Source organism: Capra hircus, chromosome 13 (genome assembly GCF_001704415.2).
Source record: "Capra hircus breed San Clemente chromosome 13, ASM170441v1, whole genome shotgun sequence".
NCBI classification, from domain to species: domain Eukaryota; kingdom Metazoa; phylum Chordata; class Mammalia; order Artiodactyla; family Bovidae; genus Capra; species Capra hircus.
In genome coordinates this window covers 3,807,811-3,823,843 of record NC_030820.1, presented here as the reverse complement: position 1 = coordinate 3,823,843, position 16,033 = coordinate 3,807,811, and the positions used below count along the sequence as shown (strand labels likewise).

At 41.5% G+C, this 16,033-nt stretch overlaps 1 long non-coding RNA gene across 1 annotated transcript in view; it reads right to left on the bottom strand.

The window, feature by feature from the left end:
- The window catches only part of LOC108637362, a 29,460-nt gene extending 13,633 nt beyond the window's left edge, over nt 1-15,827 (bottom strand). Inside the window, exon 1 of the long non-coding RNA XR_001918967.1 lies at nt 15,638-15,827. This is a non-coding gene — a long non-coding RNA (uncharacterized LOC108637362). The remainder of the gene's footprint in view (nt 1-15,637) is intronic.

Below are 16,033 nucleotides of genomic sequence, written 5' to 3'. Positions count from 1 at the left end.
GTGTCCCTATGGCTGCTTCACTTTGCTATACAGTAGAAACTAACACAACATTGTAAAGCAACTATGCTCCAAAAGAAATAGCTGGTCTTTCAAATGTGAAATTTCATATATGGCAATAAGTCATACTGTAACATCTCCCATGGAAACAGAAACACATATACATATATTAAACATAGAATTTACAACCATATACACTCTTCCTTGCAAGAAGAGCTCCAGGGACCTCAGAAACCTGACGTGCTAACTGTCAAGAGAATCCTACACTCCATACAAAATGAAAGGAAGTGGGGGAGTCTACACTTACCCCTCTAGGGTTTATCTTGCTCACTAAAAATAAACATATTTCCTGGAGGACAGATGGAACATGGGAGGTGACAATTCATTCTCCAAGCAAGCATGTGACTTTCCAAGAGCAAATTCGCACTTCAAGGTGTAGAATATTCAGATACACAAAACACTTTCCGATCTGCAGGCAAGAAAGTCTACGAAAGTGATTTTTCCAATAAGACTGTAGTTTGACTGAAAAGCAAAACTAGCAAAGACAACATGACCAGGTCCAAAATACAGATGCTGGCCTGGCCCAGGCTTGCTTCCCTCACTGCTAAGCCCCGTCTGGCAACACGAGGTACTTCTTGTCATCCAATGAAGAGTTGCTTGTCTTTCTTGCATTGGGATGTGTTGTATTTAAAGATACTCTATCAAAATCCCAACAGGGCAGCCAAGTGAAAAGACCACACATCTACACATAGAGTGGGAGCATGCTGCACTAGACTGTGCAGTCTCTACCTTGTCAATCAGTTTCAATGTCTTAGAGCTGGAAGCCACTTCGATATCATTTTACAGTTCCCGCATTTTATAGGCAGTGCAACACAGACACCATTTGAATACGTGATCATATCATAAATATGTAAACTTATTTAAATATTTATTTGTTTGAAGAATCTTGACCGCCTTTGCTTTGTGCAGGGAACAAGCCAGGCCCCAGTTATAAGATGGGGAATAGGACAGATGCAATCACTACTCTCACAAATATTGTACCCTCCTTGTACAGTATTTATTGCTGATAAAAACATCATAGTTTATTAAAAGTTTTCATGTAGACCAGCAATGCCCAATAGAAATGTAATGTGAGCCACGTGCGATATTTTACTTTTTTTTTTTTAATATGAAGAGGTGAAATCAATGTAACAATATACTTAAATTGAGGGAGGGGTGTTGGTGGAGGGGGTGGAAAGGAAAAAAAAACTGTACTTAATATAACCCAGTTTGTCCAAAATATAATTTAACATGTAGTCAACATAAAAAGTTATTAATGAGCTGTTCCATATTTTTTATTGTATTAAATTTTCAAAATCCACTGTGTACTTTAGTACCATTTAGATCTCTCAATTCAGATGCTGAATTTTCATGAGAAATGTCTGATCTGCATTTATATTTCAGAAAAAATTACAGCTAAAAAAACTAGATTGATAATTTCAGCTATTCCAGTCATTCTTAAAAAGTTTTCTGGAAACTAAATCAAGCAGGTTTTCAATTTCAGTTTAAATGAATTAAACCTGGAGGCAACTAAAAAATCAAGTTTCTCTGTGGCACTAACACTATGCCAAGTGCTCAGTGGCCCCATGAGGCCAGTGGCTGCCCTACCGGCGGCACAGCTCTGAATGGAACGATTGTACGTTCCTAGGGAAAAAATGAGCGTGGCAGGGCAGGCATCACAAACCACACTGCACAAATGAAAAACGCACACGACTCATCTGAGGCTGCAGGGACCAGTGAGTGGTGGAATCAGAATTCAGCCCCAAGAATTCCGAAGCCCAGTGATCTTTCCCTACACCTCGCTGAATTCAAAACGAGCGTGAAGAGACTTCATTGACTGTCCAGTGATTAAGGCTATGCACTTCCGCTGCAGGGGGAGCAGGTCTGATCCTTGATCAGAGAACTAAGATCTCATTTGCCCAGTGGCCAAAAACCAAAGCTACAGACAGAAGCAATATTGCAACAAATTCAATAAAGACTTTAAAATGGCCCACATCAAACACATCTTTTAAAAAAGTGAGCAGGAAAAACCTTACTCTATTCACAGCACTGTGTTAGGCCACTCTGTGAAAGTAAGTTGCTCAGTCGTGTCTGCCTCTTTGCGAGGCCCCCGCCTCCAGGCCCTTCTGTCCATAGAGTTCTCCAGGCAAGAATACTGAGTGGGTAGCCGTTCCCTTCTCCAATGGGTCTTCCCAACCCAGGGATTGAATCCAGGTCTCCCACACTGCAGGCCGACTCTTTACCATCTGAGCCACCAGGGAAGCCAGGCCATAGAGAATCTTAAATGCCAGATTATCATGCTTGAACTTGAGCCAGCCCAGAGGTAGCACACAGGTGGTTTAAGACATGAATTGACCCACACGTGTATTCTTTTGGTTAGGTCCAATTTTTCTTCTAAAAATATGATTTTGAGTACTTTTCAACGAGACTTCCAGTTTCCAGTTTCCCACAGGCCCCCCACTGCTATTATTTAGAACCCCACATCCTCACTCACCATCTGTGCTTTCCCCACCTCTGAGGTATTTGCATTTGGCAACCCAGGGAGGTGCTGTGAAGGGTTTGCAAGCAAAGGGGGAGAGTGAGGGGCCAAGGCTGCTTCCAGGCGACTCATCTGCTCTCTGCACAGGCTAAATTTGTTCCAGTAAAGACTGGAATCAAGGAGACTAGTTTAACTCGGGAACTGGTCTTTTCTAAAGCTCTTTTTGCTTCTTTCAGGTTTATTTCCTTTGAGTGTTCATTAAAATACATTGTTGATCCCAAAAGTTTCTTCCAGAATATCTTAAATTTTCAGTCTATGGCTCAAAGGCAGTTTCCAGTGAAATGACAGAACTGCTTTCACTTATAGACACACAAGCACATACATACACAGACACCACACACACACACACATTCACACACTGTGCACACACACCACACACACACACACCCCACACACACACACACATACATTCACACACTGTGTATACACACCACACACACATACACACACCACTCATTCACATACACACACACACACCACACACACATACCACCCATACTTACCACATACTCACATACACACACCACTCACATATATCTTCATACATGCATATGCCACACATACAAAGGCACATACATGCCACGCATACACACACACATATACCACACACACATATACATACCACTCATATACACATACCACACACACACACACACCACACACACGTACACACTCACCATACACACACACATATGCAGAGTTGGTCTCTACCTGAAGGGCATCTGAATGACTCCCACTGAAGACTTCTGAGTGGAAGATAAAGATAGATTTCAAACATATAACAGTATCTTCTGTCCCTACTCATATGCTAGGAGGCACTGGATAAAAGCTATGACTCCCATATATCTATGTCCTTTTCTCCTGAAATATAAATTTATGAATATTTCAACTTTGCTACACCACAGGCTCCTAGAGGGGGTAACATCTTGGTAGGTTTCTGAGTCTTCTTATGAAAGAAACCAAAGGAATGTTGACTTGGACATTATCGTTGAGGAAGGGGAAATGGCCCAATTTTGAGTGCATCAGGTTTTAGGGACCCTTTGCAGGTACAAAATCAAAGGAGCAAAAGTAATGATTATCCTACCAGTATGAGTTTACTAATTAAAGAATTTTGGCATATTATATTTATCATAATCTGAGAAAAGGTAAGAATTTGTCTAAAGCAATACATTGGAAAAGTCTGGGTATATTTTTTGTAATTAAATTCAAAATAAATTTTATGTATCTGAAAAAACATACTCTTACTTGACTCTACATGTTTTCATCATGTTGAGTAAGAGACTCTAAAGCAGAGATTCTGAAATTTGAATGTGTTGTGGGGTAGGGTTGGGAATACTGATTAACATGCAGATTTGTAGGACTCATCCCAAAATATAATGTGGTAGGTTTAGGGCACCTCAAGCCCTACAGTGACTCTGATGTGGGAGGTACAGCACCTACAGACTGCACTTGTTGAAATATGGCTCGAGCAATTAGCTATAAGTCATGGACCTTTCACCTGGGGCAGAGATCATTAGCCTTGTTGATGATTACTTCCCATTATGATGCAATCAGTTGGTTGCACTGATGACTCCAAGCAATGGCCACCCTGTGCCTACACTCTCTCCAAGAGACTCTACAGCTCCTCCCAGCAAGAGGAAGTCTACTTCCTTACCTTTTGTGTCTAGACTGGCCTGGTGGCTTGCTGGTCAACTTGCAATGGAAATATCAGTGTGCCGTCTTGAAAAGACACTCTCTGTCAGATCCTTATTACCACCATGTGAACAGCTCCAGACAAGTCTGCTGGATGATGAGAGCCTTCACAAAGAAGACACCACCTGTCCCATTCAAGGTGACCTCAGACCAGCCCATAGTCAGCCTAGAAATGCAGAGCTCCCTACCTGGCCCACTGTTGGCAGGAGATAGGAGGCGAACCTTACCAAGAGCAAAAGAGCTGTCCATCTAACCCAAGAACCATAATTGTACTCTTTTAGGACAGAGTTTGGAGTAGCTTGTTATGCAACAATAGCTAACTGATGCACAGGCAAGTCATCATCTGCCCTCTGCTCAGGAAAATCTGAAGGAGACTGAATCCTGCAACGGGAAGGAAACACACCTCTTATTTTGACCTAAATAAATAAATAATAAATTCATGGCCAGACTTTACTGGTGGACCAAGGTGATGACCAAGGATATAGTACAAAATAAGAAATCTGAAACCCAGGTCCCAAACAATGGAATGCATGCATGCTAAGTCACTGCAGTCATGTCTGACTCTTTGTGACCTCATGGACTGTAGCCCGTCAGGCTTCTCTGTCCATGGGATTCTCCGGCAAGAATGCTAGAGTGGGTTGCCTTGCCCTCCTCCAGGGGAATCTTCCCAACCCAAGGACTGAACCCATGTCTCCTGTGTCTCCTGCATTGCAGGCAGATTCTTCACTGCTGAGCCCATCTGGGAAGCCCATTCCCAAACAATGGGATTGTTAACAATAAAAATCTAAAGTGACATCATTTAAAGACATTACAAGATTAAAGATCCAATCCATAATAAAAGACTTTTTTTAGCATGCCATCAGTATGTTGCTGTCCATTCACCCTAAAAGAACATAAAAGATATAGAATTTGTTCTTTTGAATATGAGACACATGTAAGATAGTATTTTATATTTCCTGTAAAATCCATAGAATCTATGTGAATTCCTCAAAAGCATTCAAAACCAGCTTTTTTTAAAGCTTCCCAAAGGCAAAACCAGGGCTTCCCTGATGACTCAAATGGTAAAGAGTCTGCCTGCCATGTGGGAGACCTGCATTCAATCCCTGGGTTGGGAAGATCTCCTGGAGAAGGAAATGGCAACCCACTCCAGTATTCTTGTCTGGAGAATTCCGTGGACAGAGAAGCCTGGTGATTACAGTCCATGGGGTCACAGAGTCGGACACGACTGAGCAACTCACATACACACATACACACACACACACACACACACACACACACACACAAAGGCAAAACCAAAATTAAGACATCCCTTAATTCAAACACAGCTTCACTGAATTTCCCTGCTATTGAATTATTACAAGCTGTTTCACCTATCTAGAATGAGAATGCTAGAAAGACCAGGTCTCTTAAGAGAAATATATCTTTGCGCTCTTAGAGTATTTATTATTTTGGCACTGGTTGCATTACTCTCTGCTTGGAAAGCAATGTCTGTGGTATAGGAAACTCTGGAGTGCTGGGTTGCAAAAGAACACACCATATGCTCTGAGGTTCACAAGCACAATGGCCTTAAGTCAAGGGTGATGCTTGGATTAAGAACTCTTTTTACAAACTGAGCTTTACATGAATGTAATGGCAACATTATAGTCAAAGGCCAGATAAGTTACCTCTTTTGTCTGATAGATCATTATTTCACCTCCTACAGAAGAGAGAATGAACACAGCCTGTCAAAATCATTGCGTTTCTTCATCACTGACCATCTGCAAACATACTAAAATGGAGAAAAACTTTAAAAATCTATTTTTATAAGACCAAATATTAGCCCCATGGGCCCCATAAAGTTTCCAAACTTTTCTTATTGATTGGCTTCCTTTGATAAAGTAACCAAAAAAGTCATCAAAACAGCCCCCAACTAAGAAACCATATTATGTAGTATTCTGTAAAATTACATATACCGTCAGTAAAAACAGGAAAAGAAAGCCAGAAAACAGATTTCAAAATGATTTCCCACACATTTCAACAAATTTCCTACCAGGTAAAGGTCCCAACTTTTAAATGATAATCCCTCAAACAAGGAAAATCTTATGGCTTCATGACTTCTGACTTGGAAGCAAAAATCTATAAGTCAAAATAGCCCTAGATATACATTTGTGGAAGATTTCCTCCCCATTTTAGGTTAAACCTATAGTAGACAGTCTTTGTATGGATCCTGACATTTGGTTCTTTTACTAGAAGCTTGGTGGCTTGCAGTACCAGCGTGCCAGCACTCTGGGACTGCCCTCTTAGTGTGAGCGGTCAGAAATGATTAACTGAAAAATATTTCCAAGTTAAACATTGATTCGCCTCTGCCTCTATTTATTCCTATCTTGGATGACCTTTCCAACTCTCTTTTTCTTAAACCAAAGAAAGCAGGCACCAGTGACTTCGCATGTCTCAGTAGAAAACAAAATCAGAATTCTGCATTTGTTGGTTCTTATAGATTTATAAAGAAATGAGCAGGGCATTGAAGTGATCTAAGGAAGTCTATTTTTCTTTGTACACACACACAGGCAGACACACACACACACACCATACTTGTGACTTGAATGAAATCCTCTTTTTTGTTTCAATCACTATCTTATGAAGACCACACAGATTCAGAAGGTCTGAAACTAGCTTAGTGTATGAGTTAGCTTGAACCTCATCCTCTTGCTCCTCCTCTTCCTACTTGAGGAAAGGGACTGCATATACTAAAGACATCAGTCCTCCAGATCTCAGTCTACCGCTTCAATCGATCACCAAATCCTGTGGCATCTCACTTTGAAGTATCTTGTATCTCTCTCTCACACACACATACACAGACATCCCCCTTCACTCAGTCACCACCAGTGCTCAGCACTCCAAGCCTTAAAGGTTATGGAACGGCTCCCTATCCGTCTCCTCTTCATCCTATTTACAAGGTGACAGTTAGTCTTACTTGAACACAGCTGTCATCATGCCCTTTCACTGTTCAAAAATCTACAATGGCTGCCTACTGCCTAATATCAACAACAAATTCCTCCTGGGCCAAAAGACTTTCCATAATTTTGTCCCATTTTATCCAATCCATCTAATTTCTTACCTTTTTCTCCACTGTGTAACCTTTATCTAATTAGGCTAGTTTGTCCCAGGCTACCACCTCCCACTACCTAAGAGGATTAAAACTATTTTTACCCCAATGTTCATCGCAGCACTGTTTATAATAGCCAGGACATGGAAACAACCTAGATGCCCATCAGCAGATGAATGGATAAGAAAGCTGTGGTACATATACACAATGGAGTATTACTCAGCCATTAAAAAGAATACCTTTGAATCAGTTCTAATGAGATGGATGAAACTGGAGCCGATTATACAGAGTGAAGTAAGCCAGAAAGAAAAACACCAATACAGTATACTAACACATATATATGGAATTTAGAAAGATGGCAATGATGACCCTGTATGCGAGACAGCAAAAGAGACACAGATGTGTAGAATGGGCTTTTGGACTCTGAGGGAGAAGGAGAGGGTGGGATGATTTGGGAGAATAGCATTGAAACATGTATACTTGTACACCCGTGGTGGAGTCATGTCCATGTATGGCAAAACCAATACAGTATTGTAAAGTAAAATAAAGTAAAAATAAAAATTTAAAAAAAAAAAAAGAAAGAAACATGTATACTATCATGTAAGAAACGAATCGCCAGTCTATGTTCGATACAGGATACAAGATGCTTGGGGCTGGTGCACGGGGATGATCCAGAGAGATGATATAGGGTGGGAGGTAGGAGGGGGGTTCATGATTGGGAACTCATGTACACCCGTGGCGCATTCATGTCAATGTATGGCAAAACCAATACAGTATTGTAAAGTAAAATAAAGTTAAAATAAAAAATTAAAAAAAAAAACTGTTTACTAATATCTTTTAAACCTCTCCAGCCAGGCACTCATGAAGTTAGGTGTGGCCATGTGATCACCTCTGGCCAATGAATCCTACACAGACAGAAGTGACATATACAACCTCTGGGTGAAAGTATTTAAGAAGCAATTCATTTTTCTCATCTCTTCTCCTCTTTGCCACGAAGATCGATTAACTCCAGATGGTAGCAACTCCATTGCCCTGGATCCCTAAGTGAAGATGAATTTCAGCAGATTCCTCCTACTGGTATGTGATACTCCACTGCTTCTGTCACTGAGATTGGGGGGATGGTTGTTGCTCTATCATAAGCTAGCCCATGCTAACTAAAATACCCCCTGTGCTGGCTCCTGCCTCCAAGCATTTTTACTATACATACACCCTCTCTCTACTTCCTCCTATTTTTTGAAGTTCTGCTCAGGCTTCTGGATCCAGCACAAGTTCTCTTTCTCCAAGAGGCCTTCTTAATTTATTTATGCCACAATGATCTCCCCTTTCTCTCTATGGATATGTACCATCATACCCTTTAACCTTCAATTCAACGGTGACCAAAAAATACTTATTGAATTCTTTGTGTTAATAACTGTCTTAGATACCAAAACATGAGACCTGATTCTTATCACCAAGAAGGATACAATTAGAAAATCATACAGTAAGAGCAGATGCAACATAAATTGTCAGAATGCAAAAACGGCTCATTGCTAAGCCAGTGACATAAAGACATGCTGCCAATACTGTGACTAAAGGCGTTTGGAAAAGCTTTCGGGAAGTTAGGAGCTCCCCTGAATAGCATGTAGCCAGAATGAAGAACATTTTAGGTAGAGACTTAGAGACAGAGCAAAAGCACAAAAGAGTCACTTAAAGTTAGATGTTCATAAAAAGAAGTTCATTAGAAAAAATCAGCATAGGAAAGTACTGGAAGAAAATAACAGAAAGGTAATTGGAGTCAGATTTTGCTGAGTCATATGCTGAAGACTTTGAGCTACTTCCTACAGGAATGAAGAGCTGCAAAGTTGTAAACAGTAGAAAGAATCATGCAAAAATCACTTTATTGAGGTGATCTATCTAACATTTACAAAGCAGACGGATTGAATGAGGGTAAAAGGATGGAAGCATTACTAATTCCTCTCGAACTTAATAAATGTTAATGTTGTCTCTCTAATTACTGTGTAACAGTTAGCAATTGCTGTATAACAAGCCACCCCCAGATTTACTTGCTTAAAACAATAAGCATGTATTACCATTCATAACTGTCTGGGTCTGCTGGGTTGTTCTTCTGGTCTTGGCAGGACTCATGTGTGTGGTCAGCACCAGGCTGGGTAGAGAGGGACCTCTGTTGATGTTAGCTAAGCTTTCTCACATATTGTGAAGGTCACTGACTACAGACTGATTTGGATGGTCTCCACTGTGACAACTGGGCTCTCCAGGTCATTTCTCACCACCCAGCAGCCTAGCCAAGGCTTGTATGGTCGTGGCAGGCATCCCAGAAAACAGATAAGTACATCAAGCATCTTCAGGCCTGACCTAGGAAATGGCAAGACTGTACTTCTGTTGATTCTACTTGCCAAAGCAAGTCACAAGTCCAGCTCAGATTCAAGATGTAAGGAAGTAAAGTCACACTGTGAAAGGTGGGGTTGCATCCAGGCCATTATCTGAGAAGCAAAGATACAAGCAACTAGGCATCTCCTGCTACCCTTTATTCTGCTATAAGCCAGGAAGTTAGAGTATTATACTCACCAGTTTACAGATGAGGAAACTGGGCTTCCACTTGGTTAATCATTCACCTAAGATCATATATAACTGAGTATAATCAGTATCTGAAATTCAGTCCAAGACAAAGCCCATGGAATTCTACTTTTTGATAGAAATCATTGGCACTACTGGTGAAAAGCCTGCCTGCCAAAGCAGGAGACATAAGAGATGCAGGTTTGATCCCCGGGTCAGGAAGATCCCCTGGAGAAGGGCATGGCAACACACTCCAGTATTCTTGCCTGGAGAATCCCATGGACAGAGGAGCCTGGTGGGGTACAGTCCATGAGGTCACAAAGAATCGGACACAACTTAGCACATTGTATTGAAAGAGAGTGAAAATCAACAGTAAAGGAGAAAGAACATTTTGCTGATGTTAAAGAGTTAAATTCAAATACCAGTTATGTTTGTTTCTTTATCTCTAATCAGCTGTTTTGTAGAGGCTAATATATGGAGAAGGCAGTGGCACCCCACTCCAGTACTCTTGCCTGGAAAATCCCATGGACAGAGGAGCCTGGTAGGCTGCAGTCCATGGGGTCGCTGAGAGTCGGACCTAACTGAGCGACTTCACTCTGACTTTTCACTTTCACGCATTAGAGAAGGAAATGGCAACCCGCTCCAGTGTTCTTGCCTGGAGAATCCCAGGGATGGGGGAGCCTGGTGGGCTGCCGTCTATGGGGTCGCACAGAGTCAGACACGACTGAAGCGACTTAGCAGCAGCAGCAGCAGAGGCTAATATAACAACCAAAATATCTACACACGTAAAAGTATTTTGAAAACTACAAAATCCCATACAGACAGAGTTTATTCTTATTCTAACATCTTTATGGAATCTGGAATAAGTCTGCATAGAAGGAGATGAGCAATAGCCTCCTGGGAAAAAGATGCATTTATTATCTAAAATTATCTAAAACATACCATGCCAAAAATACTTCCAAAAAATTGGCCAAATATCTTAGTATCTTATGCTTATAAAAAATTTAATTAAGTAAAAATTCCTGGCTGTTAATAAATTATTGTTTAAAAAAAAAGCTATTGTTAATATTTTTAAGGCACAATAATCCTATTGCAGTTGAAGCTTTGCTAAAGAGTTCCTGTTTTTAGAGTATAGTAGTCATGGGTGAAATTATACAAGGTCAGAGTTTTCCAGAAACGTTAGAAAGTATAAGTGAAAGATTAGCTACAATTAACTACTGAAGCTGAGTAATGAGTACTTTTATGTCTGTTTGAAATAATAAGATATTTATATAAAAAAAAAGTTTTTCTATTTATTTAAACCCTTCCAAATGGGAGTAGCTGCCCTTCTTTTAAAATAAAAGCTCTTTGCATCTGATATTTCAGAAATATTCCCAGAGCCATAGGCACGACCTATAAGGCCTGGATATTGTTTCTTTCAACATGAAAACTAATTGCCAAAACAAAACCCCAATATCATCTTTTCTCAACAGCCAGAGCAAGAGTGTCCTAAGCTGCTTCTCAAACTTAATTCCTAACTTTCATTCTAACATCAAGTTTCAACCTTACACATTAACCACGGCAATCTTACCCCACCCTTGCTATCTGTTCCTAGCAATCGTCCATTCACCCTTGTCTGAGCCACCCTCTCACGGTCTGTTTTTCTGAGCAGCAGAATATAGAGTAAGGCTTGTGTTGATTTTGTGCAGTCCACATTCCTGGAATGTTAGCGCTGAGCATAGAATTTGACCTGTAACACAGTGAGGAAAGAGTTCAAATGCAAACTCCAAAGATATCCATCCCACAGAATAAATGCCAATAAGCAATTTCCTTTTCCCAGCCTACCAAAGATTTTTAGCAGATAGCCCATAACAGACAGAAGCCATGCCAATATTTTATAACCCATAAAATTTCTTCAAGCAGTTGTACAGATTTCCAGCCATCCTTTGATCAGTCATTGTAACAGTGACTCCGGGCTTTTGCCTAAAAATGATTCCTAGATCTCGATACATATACAATGGAAACGATCTGGCCTTCAGAAGGTCTCTCATTAAAGCGCTAATCTGTTCCACCACATTCTTCTGAGACGCAGCAATCAGCATCCAAGCCGGCCTCCGTGGCCAGCCCTAATAAGACTGAGAGAAACAGCTTAAGTAATTGGATTGCTCTATGGGATTGAATGTCTGACAACAAAAGATAGCCATCTCTGTGCGACCACCCCATCTTTGTTCCCACGATGAATTCATTTAGCAAGGCACTCAGAGGTTCCCGGACCCGGGGAGGAATGACAGGCTAGGAACGCAAAGGCCAGGCCAGCTGATGAGCCCAGGGACAGAGACTGTGCGATTCCCAAAAGTGAATTACAGGGAGCACAGCAGCACACACAGAGTGTGGAGCATTACCATGACCACATCACTGCACCGGTCCCCGGTTCCCAGCCGCGGCTGCTGCCGGCTACTTCTCATTCTGACCGTGGACTTCACACTCGTTTGCCACCTGCAGTCTCCTGTGTGTGACTTCCTGGATGATACACTCTGAAGCCCAGCTTGTTTCTGGGTCCTGGATGGGTTTTTTTCATAAATTTAAAAATAACTTTTATCCAAAGAGACTGACAATATAAAAGTGTTCAAGTAGTCAGGGAAGAAGATGCTGGTGCTAAAATGATCTCCTATTTGTCTCCAAATCTGTGACTTGGGAGAGCATTCTCACCCATCACAATATAACTGTAAAGTCAAAATCCTACTTTTGTGTATAACTTCAGATAGGTCTAAACAGGGTTACTATAAACTAAAATGTTGATTTATAAGTTGCTGCTGCTGCTAAGTTGCTTCAGTCGTGTCCGACTCTATGTGACCCCACAGACTGGACTGTGCAGCCCGCCAGGCTCCCCCGTCCCTGGGATTCTCCAGGCAAGAACACTGGAGTGGGTTGCCATTTCCTTCTCCAATGCATGAAAGTGAAAAGTGAAAGTGAAGTCGCTCGGTCGTGTCCGACTCTTAGTGACCCCATGGACTGCAGGGCACTAGGCTCCTCCGTCCATGGGATTTTCCAGGCAGGAATACTAGAGTGGGGTGCCATTGCCTTCTCCAGATTTATAAGTTAGGTAGGTCTAAAGAAGGTTAATACAAATCAGAATATTGACATCTAAAGCTGGTTCTGGGGACTTGCCTGGTGGTCCAGTGGTTGAGACTCCGTGTTTCCAGTGCAGTGGGCACTTGTTCAATCTCTGGTCAGGGAAGTAAGATTCCACATGCCATACAGTGAGGTCAAAAATATTAAAGCTGGTTCCACAGTGAAAGGCAGTGAGTAGGTCCACACAGTCTGAAGCAACATTCCCACTTCATATTTTGCTAGAAGCTTTGACGTATTTATTTCTTGACCACTGGGTATTTCATTTCCTCAGCACTGTGACATAAATTATTTTCACTTTTAATTTCTCTGGGATAGTTTGGGGCTGTCTGGAAAGGATACCACTCATCATCTCGCTTTATAATAAACAGAGACATTGGTACTATAACCATGACCAAAACTGTAATAACACAGCAGCAATAATAATAGTAGACATGGCATTATTAAACAATAATTACTCCAGACACTCCAACTTAGACGATTCTAAATATTTCTAAATGAAGTTCTGGTTTAGCCATACAATGTTCTGTAAGAGGGCTCCGGGATCATTCCTGGTACATTAAAATGGAAAGAAACAGCAAAGCCAGGACACCTTTGCTTTTTCAAACAGTGGCACCAAAGAAGTCCAAACACAAATGTCTTGACATCTAGTCCAATACTCCAGGTCTTTAAAAAGCATCTTTCAGCCAAGATTCCTTGCCCAACTTGGCGAAGAGATAGAACCAGCTTCACAGGCCAAATAGTGACTTTGGATCATAACTAAAAATACACAATCATATGTTGTCCAAAGTTGGCAGGATATTCCCTTCTCCACTTATCTCACTGCCAAATGGAGGACATCATCTCAAGTGCTAGTGCTATCGCCATGAAAAAGATACTTCTAATCATGGGTAAAGAACGTATTTTTCATTTTGACATAAATAATGAGCAAAACCATAGAAGGACTTTTATTCAACCCTTCTCAGCAGAGGCTTCTGGGAGCTTTGCTGATTTCTTGGTGGAGAACTTTTCAGAGGAAAGGGCATTTCTAAGTTTCCAGTCCAGGAGGTCAGTCCTTCATTGGGAAGCCACGGTCTCTTCATCAACATAGCCTATAACCATGCACCATACTTGTGACCATCATATCTGGCAAAAACGAAGTTACTGCGATAAAATAAGCTTCAAATTCAACAAAATATTCCAAATTTCTGCTTAAAATGCCTTCATTTCTTTTTACTTTTTTAAAAGGGACTAAAGTACCAAGAAGCAACAGTTAGGACTGGACATGGAACAACAGACCGGTTCCAAACTGGGAAAGGAGTATGTTAAGGCTGTATATTGTCACCCTGCTTATTTAACTTCTATGCAGAGTACATCATGAGAAATGCTGGGCTGGAGGAAGCAGAAGCTGAAATCAAGATTGCCAGGAGAAATATCAATCACCTCAGATATGCAGATGACACCATCCTTATGGCAGGAAGCAAAGAACTGAAGAGCTTCTTGATGAAAGTAAAAGTGGAGAGTGAAAAAGTTGGCTTAAAACTCAACATTCAGAAAAATGAAGATCATGGCATCTGGTCCCATCACTTCATGGCAATTAGGTGGGGAAACAGTGGAAACAGTGACAGACTTTATTTTGGGTGGCTCCAAAATCACTGAAGATGGTGACTACCGGCATGAAATTAAAAGACGCTTCCTCCTTGGAAGAAAAGCAATGACCAACCTAGATAGCATATTAAAAAGCAGAGACATTACTTTACCAGCAAAGGTCCATCTAGTCAAAGCTATGGTTTTTCCAGTAGTCCTGTATGGATGTGAGAGTTGAACTATAAAGAAGGCTGAGCGCCGAAGAACTGATGCCTTTGAACTGTGGTGTTGGAGAAGACTCTTGAGAGTCCCTTGGACAGTAAGCAGATCCAACCAGCCCATCCTAAAGGAAATCAGTCCTGAATATTCATTGGAAGGACTGATGCTGAAGCTGAAACTCCAATATCTTGGCCACCCAATGTGAAGAACTGACTCATTGGAAAAGACCCTGGGGCTGGGAAAGATTGAAGGCGGGAGGAGAAGGGGACAACAGAGGATGAGATGGTTGGACGGCATCACTGACGTGATGGACATGAGTTTGAGTAAGCTCCAGGAGTTGGTGATGGACAGGGAAGCCTGGCGTGCCACAGTCCATGGGGTCACAAAGAGTCGGACATGACTGAGCGATTGAACTGAACTGAGAACACCATCAATCTATGCATAAGAAAATCAAGCACAATAATATTTGACACATCTTTAAGAATGACTGTTGTGTAAGACAGGACAGTGGGTCTACTCCTAACCCTACACCAGTCCATCGCCCTTCCCCGTCTATGCCTCAAGCTCCTCCATTTCCACCATTCATTTCTCAATTATATGCCCTGCCTGTACTGAACAGTGTTTTGCTTTTTTCAATACTGTATATTTCTTGCCACTTTCCCTGAATCATAAAACCCTCCAGCAGGATGGAGGGGTACATAATCAACCAATTTCTCTCAGTGCCCAGCACAAAATGGCATTTCCTAGCATGTCACTGACCATTAGGATGGAGGTTAAAACACCAGAGAGACAGAATTTGCCACACTGCTACACAATATAAATATGCATTCATGGCTTACCTTTGAGGTCATTACCAAATCACCAAGAACAGAAGAAAACAATAGGCATTTAGTTCCAGTGTTTGCAGTCTTTCTAAGTCACCAAAGGTATGACAAGGACACAGCCGCAATCTTGCATAAAGCTTGAACCTGACAGCTAGTCACAGGGTTACAGGAAATGTGTGTCTACGCAGACTGGACCTCTGTCTTGGACCGGTAAGTACCCACTGCCTCTGTGACTAAGTGTGAAATCACCCCTTTCCCGAGACCACGCCCTGCTCCCTTCCCACCTTCTCTGGGTGTCACAAGTGGGCAGGACCCAGTTGAAGACAGGTAGACATGGGTCTTCCTTTCTCAGCCATTTTACTGTTCCCCTCTTTCTAGTCACCATCCTCAGCTTTGCCACCGGTCCTTGCT